A 10,549-nucleotide genomic window follows, 5' to 3' on the forward strand; every position below is an offset into this window, starting at 1 on the left:
ACACACACACACACACACACACACACACACACACACACACACACACACACACACACACACACACACACACACACACACACACAATGAAGCCACTTTAACACCGGTGAGGCCAGACGTACATCTGGAGTCGCTTTGTTGAGGATTTGGGCTCCTTCTACAACAGGGAGACTCTCTCCACGGCCAACCTTTTTAATTCAATTTCCTATTCCCAATCAGTCATATTGGTCCACGGACGCTTGTACTACCACAGTAAGGCCGACATCAGGCTGGGGAAGCAACACCTCACATCATGTTTGTGTGCTTCCAACCTGACGGCATTTGCATCAATTTCTCCACCCTCTAGTAATCTCTGCTCACTCCCACTTCTCTTCTTTTTCCGTTTCCCCTTTGGATACCCTCTTACCCTTTCTTCCAATCCTCACCTGCATAGCCGAAGGCCCTCTTCCTCCTCTTTCTCCCATGGTTCACTCTCCAATCCTCACCTATCAGAATCCTTCTTCTTCATTGCTTTACCTTTCCTCCATCAGCTCCTATCTTCTCACTTCACCCTCCTTCCCCCACCACAGAAATTCCTCCACTCACCTGGCTTCACAAATCCCTTTCCAGTTTATACTCCTCCCTCACCCCTCAGCTTCTCATTCTGGCTTATTCCTCCTTTTTTCCAGTCCTAATACAGTGTCTCTGCTGGAAACATTGACACTTTACTGCTCTCCGGAGATGGTCACTGTCCTGAGGAGTTTTGATTGCTACTCCAGATTTCCAGCATCTCCAGGATCTCTGCTTTGGGACGTGAACGTACACACAAGAGAGATGCATATTCACATCGGTTACATTTTAATGAGCAGGGTTAATAAAAAAATCAACAAAACTAGCGGAGATAAATTCAATTAAAAAGCGGACCATTTACTCTGAGGTTTAATCGAGTTTATCCGGGAGTCAGCGTGAAGGTGGGAGGGTGGGGAGGTGTCTGTGGGTGGAACGTCCTCTTGACAAATCCCGTATCCCTATTGACACATACAACAAGCTGGAGGAACTCAGCAGGTCGGGCAGCATCCATGGAAACGAGCAGTCAACATTTCAGGCCGAGATTCTTCGTCAGGACTTTTGGCCCAAAACGTTGACTGCTCATTTTCACGGATGCTGCCCGACCTGCTGAGTTCCTCCAGCTTGTTGTACGTGTTGATTTGACCACAGCATCTGCAGTGTACTTTGTGTTTACTGTATCCCTATTGATTGGTACCCTAGATTGACATTATCTGATACCAATGGAAGCAAAATATCTTACAAGTCATTTGACGAGAAGTTGCACGTCGTTTGGTAGGTGACAGGAACACGGGTTGTCAGTGTGAGCCACGGTTCGCAATGCTGACAAAGCTCCGTGAGAGGGCATGTGTGGTGCAGTAGGCAGGGCCATGTAATGGCACAAGAGAGTGATGGGGAGTCTGCAGGATGAGTGAAAGGGATTGGGAAGTGCGTCTTCTCTTCCAGACCATGCTGCCCTGCAGCCGTTCGATTACCCAGCCTCTGCTAGGGTCCACTGCAGAAGAGATATAAATACATAATTCGTGCAATATTGGTTTTATATTCCAGCCAACTAAACATTTACATGTGCCTTCACAAGCACTCATTCAATTGGTTGACTCCAAATCAGTTGTCACCGATTCTCTTGTGAACATAGCAATGTGTATACGTTGGCCACCCAGCCCCTCAAAACGGCTACTTCAGGCAGTAGTCTGATTTGAACCCGAGGGCCAATGTGAATAATTCAAGTGGAAGTGGAGCCCCCATTCTTTTTGATTGTGTCACTGATAAGAATGGCTTTTCCTCATCAGGCTCAGGTGAGATCAGGTCTGGGTGAGATACATTGTCTTGTAAGTTACTCACTCTCTGCCCTCACTTGTTCATTCATCATTTGTTTAGGCAGAGCAGATTAGAGCGAATGGCTCCTGGGCAGGGTTTTGTACTGTGTGTGGGATGTGAGAATTCTAGCAGACCTCCAGTACCCCATATAAATACATCTCCGCTAGGTACACCGAATAGCTCCTCCCAAGAGAAGGTGTTAAGGACCTGGAGCGGCAGCTTGATGACCTTTGACCCCATAGGTTGCAGGAGACGGGTAACTGGGTGGCTGTCAGGAGAAGGAGGGGACATGCCCAGCCACTGTGGCCGTTCCCCTCATTAATAGTACACAACTTTAGTTATTACTGAGGACGACGACCTACCGGGGTTGAAGGGGGCTCTCAGTGACCGGCTCTCTGACACTGAGCCTGGTGCTGTGGCTCAAAAGAGCAGAGAAGTGAAGACAATTGCGGTGCTGATAGGAGATTCCTTAGTCGGAGGGACAGAGACGTTGTTCTGTGGGAGTGATAGAGAGATTCATGTGGTATGTTGCCTCCCTGGTGCCAGGATCAGGGGTGTCTCGGATCGGGTACATGGTATTTTCAATGGCGAGGGTGAGCAGCCCAGAGTCTCGGTGAATATTGATACCAATGACATAGGTAGACAGGATGATCAGGTCCTGAAGAGAGATTTTAGGGAAATGGTTGAAAAGCTGAGAAACAGGACTCTGGATTGCTGACTATACCACGTGATGGAATAATTTGGAGCATTGTTTGTCCCTTATCATAGAAATGATGCGCTGAAACTAGAGAGGGTTCAAAGGAGGTTCACTAAAATTATTCTAGGTTTGAAAGGCTTGTCATTTGAAGTGCGCTTTGTGGCCCTGGGCCTGTGTTCACTAGATTTCAGAAGAATAAGGGGTGACTGTAGTCGTTACTTGGAATGACCAGGAGATGCAGACTATCCTTTGAGAAGTTTAAACCTTTATTTGCAAACAAAGGCTGGGACAATCAATGAACTTGTCACCGAAAGCCCGCCGAGCTCCGGTGTACAGCATTCTTTATAGTAATTCCTTATCTTGATTACATTTTGGTCTTATCAGCATACCCAATCACTCTTTAGTTGCATATCATCTATACATTAACTAATCAATCGCTCTTGACTAACTCTCGATTCGCCACCATTATTTCTTTCCAGTTCACATCTTGGGCCTCATTCCTGGCCACGGTTGTTTCTCAATCAGCCTCCCTTAACCTCCCTCACATTCCATTGCCTGTTTGTAGCATCCTGTCTGCCACCGTTGTCTCTTCATAAGCCATTCTATTGTATATTATATGGAGTACATTTCAGCTGATTAGTGCTGCTAAGGATAAACAGATGTTGTGTAACTGCCATGGTATGTAGCTAAGAGAATACAAGGTATCTAGTAAAACAATACATAGTAAAATGTGTCTAGTAAAATAATACATAGTAATATTCAGCACATAGGAGTGATTACATACTGATTACATTTCAGGTATATATTTCTCAATATGACCTAATTGAAACCTATCGAATAATGAAATGTCTTTAGATAGAATGGATGTCGTGAGGATGTTTCCTATGGTGGGAGAGTCTAAGACCAGATGACACAGCCTCAGAATAGAGGTTCGTCCTTTAAGAATGAAGATGCAGAGGAATTTATTTAGCCAGTGAGTGGTAACTGGGCAGTCCAAGTCTGTATATATATATTTGGGTAGAAGTTTGTGGATTCTTAATTGATCAGGGCATGAAGGGATACGGGGAGAAGGTAGGCGTTTGGGGCTGAGATACAAAATTGATGAGCCATGAGGAAATGTCGGAACAGTCTCAATGGGCCAAATGGCCTAATTTTGCTCCTCTGTCTTATGGTCTTAAAACATAGCTGAAAATGTCTGAAATTTCATCTGCACCAAACTTTATACTAAGCATCTGGGTCTTGATTATAATCAAAAACTTTGGTTCTATTGGCCATTGAGAGAATTTCCAAACATCACAAAAAATGGCAAAAAAAAAGAAAAATAAATTAAAAATGTATTTATCTGCAGTGTGACAGTTTCAAAATGGATCAGCTGTTGTTAATAGAGCTCTTGCTTTTAAACCGTTACCCCATGATTTAGAACTGACATTAATCTTGATTTAAGTTCTGGTAAATCTCAACCGTGCAAACAGGAAAAAACAGGAATGCAAATGCAACCACCACCAAGCAAGATTTAGAAGCCAGGTGATGGCAGGTGATCACTGAGCCAAAACACAGACAACAGGTTGTTTGCAAGTAAAGATACACAATACATATCAGAAAATGAATCATTATTGACAAAGGCCAATGCACCATATCCCTTCTTAACCACAGAGTCAACCTCTGCAGCAGCTTTGAGTGTCCTATGGACTCGGAGCCCAAGATCCCTCTGATCCTCATATATAAGGACAATTACGGAGGATCTGCAAACCTACAAAAATCCTAGTGACAAATGCCACGGCATTTAAGTATTGTTGATGTATGTATGGGATGAGGTGGAGAGTGCAGTGTATGATGGGAGGGAGAGAGGGAAATGGGGGGGGGGATTTAGAGCGAGTGAGATAATAAGGAGGGAGAAAGCATGGGGTGAGCGGTGCATTTAGAGGGTGTGTGAGAGAGGAAGAGTGTGGGATAAGGCAGCCAGCAGGGAGAGTGAGGGGGAGAGGTTGGGAAAATAGGGAGAGAGATGGAGAGGGAGAGAGTTGGAAATGGAGGAGATTACAGAGAGGTGGAGGTGAGGGAGTGAGAGAGAAGAGTTAGAGGGAGGAGAGAGAGGGTGCGCGAGAGGGGGAGATGGAGAGGGGAAGATAGAGGGTGACTAAGATTGTGAGTGAGATAGGGGTAGCAACAGGGATTGTGGGATGGGAAACAGAATGGAAGAGTAAGAGGAACAAAGAGGTTTGAAGGGGAGACAGTGTGAGAGAAAAGAAGAGAGAGGCATGAGAGAGTGAGGAGATGAAGAGAGCCAGGAGAGAGGATTACTATCTGTTGATAGAGTAGTAGAGAGAGGGGTGAAAGAGAAAGAGAGAGCGAGGAAAGGGGTGAAAGAGACTGGGAAGATGGTCGAGTAGGAGTGTAACTGAGAGGGAGAGAGAAGAGGAAAAGGTGAAAGAGAGAGGCGGTGAGGAAGCAAGGATTATTGAGAGGGGCGATGATAAGAAAGGCGTGAGGAAGAGGCAAGATGGTAATGGAAAGAGGGAGAAAGAAGGGAGGACTGGAGTAGAGGGCCCTATGATGAAGAGGGACTGTGAGGAGGGAATGGTGAGGGAGATGGGGTAAGTAGCTAGGGATGAGGGAGAAAGGCGAGGAGATGGTGTGTCTGATTAGAACTGTTAGACTAACTAATTATTCAGTCCCCAGTTTCAGGGTCTTTAATAATGTATGTTCACAAGTCACCAAACAAATCCACCGTCGGATTATGGTTCCACACTGGGAGTTTTACCGCGTACAGTTCGGCTCTCCATATCTGACAGCAGGGAGTTTTACTGTGTACAGTTCTGGAGTCTCACTCCAACTATTTCCTAGCTTCCCTTGTACAGGTATGTAATGACTAAAGGACCAGTGTTTGAGTAAATGAGACTCATCAAACTTTCTCCTGACTGAATCACTGGATTCTCTGAGTCAGATGGGACCTCTCCAGTCAATGCTCTCAATGCTCGACCTGGTTCACTTGTTGCTGTTGCCTTGTCTTCAGTTGTGGTTTGCTTCCAGTTGTGGTTATTCTTCCAAAAATCTCTCACCACAGGTCTTATTTTAAGCAGAGAGATAATGAAGGACATAAGCAATAAAAAGGAGAACCGAACACTTCTGCTTAATGTTACTAAGAACAAAATTTGCATGGTAACTGCTCTGCCCGTGACTGCAAGGAACGGCAGAGACCGTTGGATACAGATCAGCACATCACAGAAACCACTCTCCCCTCACGACTCCCCAGTCCCTTGGTAAAGCAGGCAGTGAAGTCAAAGATCCCCACAATCTGGGTGATCTCCTTTCTCACCCACCCCAGTCCGGGAGAAGACAACAACCATAAAGCTCGAGGAGCCTTAGGAAGCGAGGTGAGTTGGGGGAAGTTAATGGGACTCATTGGCCAACATCAGATTCCCCAACACAACATGGAGGAAGCATCACCACCCATCTGGGGACTGAGTCACACATCACGTGATCTAGTGTCACAAAGGGGAGGGCGGGGCAGATCTGTGGTAAACAGCCTCACGTGACCTGCTGGCGGGACTTCCATTTTAATTCTGCGGAAATAGACAGCCTGGGCTCCTGGTCTGAATAGTCTACACAGTTTTGACAAGCCCAGGTAACTGGAAAATAAATGAGTAATTGGCCCTCAGTTCGGGGATCACGGCCAACATCAGATCTCCCCGCTCAGGATCGGTCGCAATGCTCACTGATTGGAAAGCGATTTCTTTGGCCCGCAGGCAGTGATCCTGCCCCTCGGCTCCCCGACCCAGGAGGCGAGACACTTTTCCCGATCCCACCCGAGCCCGCAGACAATCGGCATCAGCACTGAGCAGAAAGGAAAACATCATCCATCTGGAGGCAGGGAGCACGCGTGGAGTGATAGGTGCATCATCCGGAGGGCGGAGCCTCAGAAACTGATGTGCAGATGCTGCCCATCTGCGGTTAAAAGGGAGGGGCAAACGGGATCACGTGACCGGTGCAGTCTCCCAACACAGGCAGAGCAAGTTTGTCCAACCTCTCGTTACAACTCATGCCCTCTAATCCAGGTAATATCCTTGTAAACATCTTCTGTACCCTCTTCAAAGTCTCGACATCCTTCCGATGATGGGGGCAACCAGAACTGTATGAAACACTCCAGATGTGGCCTAACTAGTTTTATAAAGCTGCAACGCAACTTCCCGACTTTTGAACTCAATACTTCAACTAATAAAGACAACCGTGACATTTGTCTTCTTAACCACCTGTTCAATCTGTGCAGACTCGTTCAGGGAACGATGAACTTGGAGTGTAAGATCCCTCTGATCTTCAACACTGTTCAGGTTTTTGCATTTAACAGTGTACTGTTTCATTCATTTGACCTGATGAGCTGCCAAGATGATCATCACTAATCAAATCTCACTGAGTTCTCTCAGGTCCTGTTGAAATTATTACCAAGTGCACAAGGATGGGAAGGTACACGTACAGAGAAACACTGATTTGTGGCAGCATCACAGGCAAGTTATATTCAGATAACAAATTATATGATTCTCTGTCAGTAAAAACATATGTTTTATGTCATTTATAATATATAAAATACATTGTGTCATGATCAATATTAAAATGTGCATAACAGACTTGAAAATGTTGAATTTGGTCCCTGTTGCCATTCCTCCTGTAATCCACAACCAGCTCCTCTGTTTTTGTCACAATGAGGGAGAGGTTGTTTTCTTGACACCACTGTGTCGGGCTGATGACTTCTTCTCTGTAGGCTGCCTCGTTATTATTTGAGATTAGGCCAATCAATGTAGTGTCATCAGCAAGTTTAATTAGCAGATTGGAGCTGTGGGTGGCGACACAAGTCGTGGGTACACAGAGAGTAAAGGAGGGGCCAAGGAGACAACTCTGTGGGGTATGTGTGCTGAGGGTCAGAGAGACAGAGGTGAGGGAGCCCACATTTACCACCTGCCAGCGATCTGACAGGAAGTCCAGGATCCAGGTACACAAGGCTGGGTGAAGGGCGAGGTCTCTGAGCTTCTTGTTGATATTTCACACTGCCATATGGCTACTTTTCTGCCCATGACTGCAAGGAACTGCAGAGAACTTTGGAGAGCAGAGAACATCAGAGAAACAAGCCTCCTTTCCTTGAACTCTTCCTGCACTTTCCCCGCCTCAGAAAAGCAGGCCATGTACTCAAAGATCCTCACAACCTGGATGTTCTTGCAGCAAACCCACTCCCCCACTCACAGAAGAGATACAAAAGCCTTAAAGCCTTAATGTGTCATTTCATTAGATGCGGGGAAAGCGTTTGATAGAGTTGAATGGCCGTATTTATTTACTGTGCTTGAGAAGTTTAATTTTAGTCCGACATTTATATCCTGGATTAAATTGATATATCATACCTCAGCCTCAGTTTTTACTAATAATCAAAGATCTCCCTTTTCTCGTTTATTTCGGGGTAACAGGCAAGGCTGTCCTCTTAGTCCATTATTATTTGATATTGCTCTGGAACCTTTGGCAATTGCTGTTAGAAAATCACCTAACATTTTTGGCATTACTCGTAGGATAGATATACATAAGTTATCATTATACGCAGATGATTTGTAATTATACATTTCTGATCCTGAGAAATCCATTCCTGCCCTGCAGTTATATCATTATTGGCTCAGCTTAGTCATTTTTACGGGTATAAATTGATTCTTAATAAGAGTGAATTGTTCCCCTTAAATAGACAGGTTCTAATTTATGGAAATTTACCTTTTAAATTAGTTAATGACTTTTTTATATACTTAGGGATTAAAATTACAAAAAATCATAGGGAGTTACTCAAGGTTAATTTTTTACCCTTAATTAATCAGATTAAATGTTTGTTTACTAAATGGTCACCATTGTCTTTATCTCTGATAGGTCAGATTAATGCTATTAAGATGATTATTTTACCCAAGTTCTTATATATATTTCAAGCGGTACCAATTTTTATTCCAAAATCTTTTTCTGACAATGTTGATTCTAAAATTTCCTCATATATATGGCAGAATAAAAATCCTAGATTAGGTAAAAGATATTTACAGAAGTCAAAGAAGGGAGGTGGATTGGCATTGCCTAATTTTAGATTTTATTATTGGGCAATTAATATTCGATATTTGAATTGTTGGTTAAGGGATTTGGATTTATCTCCTAGTCCTCATAGGGTAAATCTAGAAACTAAATCTGTACAAGGATTTTCATTGGGTTCTATTTTAGGGACTTCTCTTCCCTTTGTGCTTTTTAAATTGCATAAACAAATTGACAATCCAATAGTTAAACACACTTTACATATATGGTTTCAATTGTGGTAATTTTTTGGGTTGAATCAGTTTGTTTTAGCAATTCCTATTGTATCCAATTTCTTTTTTCATCCCTCTATTATGGACCAAGCTTATTCAGCTTGGAAGACTAAAGGTATACTATGATTTTCTGATTTATTTTTGGATAATTGTTTTAATCTTTTGAACAATTATCTAATAAATATAATTTGCCTAGATCTCATTTTTTTAGATATTTACAGATTAGGAATTTTTAAAACACTGTACTTTCTACCTTTCCAAATCTTGTTTCTTCAGGTATTCTGGAGAAATTGTTAGAACTAAATCCTTTTCAGAAAGGTGTAATATCAAATGTTTACAATATAATTATGAAAATACATTCAGAGGCCTTTTATAAGATTAAAAATGATTGGGAAAGAGAACTTAACCTTACTATCCCTATTGAGAATTGGGATAAAATTCTTCAATTAATTAATTTGTCCTCTATATGTGCTAAACATTCATTGATACAGTTTAAAGTAGTACACAGGGCTCATATGTCCAAGGATAAACAGGCTCGTTTTTATTCCCATATAAATCCTATATGTGACAGATGTCATTCTGAGATAGCTTCTTTAACTCATATGTTTTGGTCATGTCCGCTTTTGAAAAAATATTGGAGAGACATTTTCGATGTTATTTCCATGGTATTGAACATTGATTTACAACCTCAGCCTATTACAGCAATCTTTGGTTTAACAATGATAGAGTCAATTCATTTATCTTCTTCTGCTTGTCAGATGATTGCATTCCTTACATTAATGGCTAGAAGATCTATTTTGTTGAATTGGAAAGAAATGAATCCCCCTACCATATTCGTCATCTCCCTATAGATGCTGCCTAGCCTGCTGTGTTCTACCAGCATTTTGTGTGTGTTGTTTGAATTTCCAGCATCTGCAGATTTCCACGTGTTTGCCCCTACCATATTTCATTGGTTTTCTCAAACTATGTTATGTCTAAATTTGGAAAAAATTAGAAGGGTCATATATGACCCTTCTATTCAATTTGAAAAGACTCGGAGGCCATTTATTCAATATTTTCACATGATGTAATTCGACCCTGATCCAATCTTATTTGTTTTTCTGGTTTTGATGTATGTTGAGAGGATTGGAATTGGGAACACTGATGATTCTTTGTCTTTTTATAGATACTATAAACGCCCATTTTTTCCTTCCTTTTTTTCCTCTTTATTAGTTAGTGGCTAGTTTGTTAAATTAGTTTTTCTTAGGGCAATAATATATAATTTTTCTCTTTTTCTTTTTTCTGTTTTTTTTCAACATGATATACCTAGTTTTTTGTTGTTGTTTTGTTTATAAGATAGTTGTATCATTCAGGATTTCAGAAGACTTAACTATATTGTACTTATTGCGTGTGTATCAATAGACAATAGACAATAGGTGCAGAAGTAGACCATTCGCCCCCTCGAGTCTGCACCACCATTCTGAGATCATGGCTGATCATTCACTATCAATACCCAATCCCTGCCTTGTCCCCATATCCCTTGATTCCCCTATCCATCAGATATCAATTCAGCTCCTTCTTGAAAGCATCCAGAGAATTGGCCTCCACCGTCTTCCGAGGCAGTGCATTCCACACCTTCACAACTCTCTGGGAGAAGAAGTTCTTCCTCAACTCTGTTTTAAATAACTGACCTCTTATTCTC

This window comes from Hypanus sabinus, chromosome 6, assembly GCF_030144855.1.
Source record: "Hypanus sabinus isolate sHypSab1 chromosome 6, sHypSab1.hap1, whole genome shotgun sequence".
Lineage (NCBI taxonomy): Eukaryota > Metazoa > Chordata > Chondrichthyes > Myliobatiformes > Dasyatidae > Hypanus > Hypanus sabinus.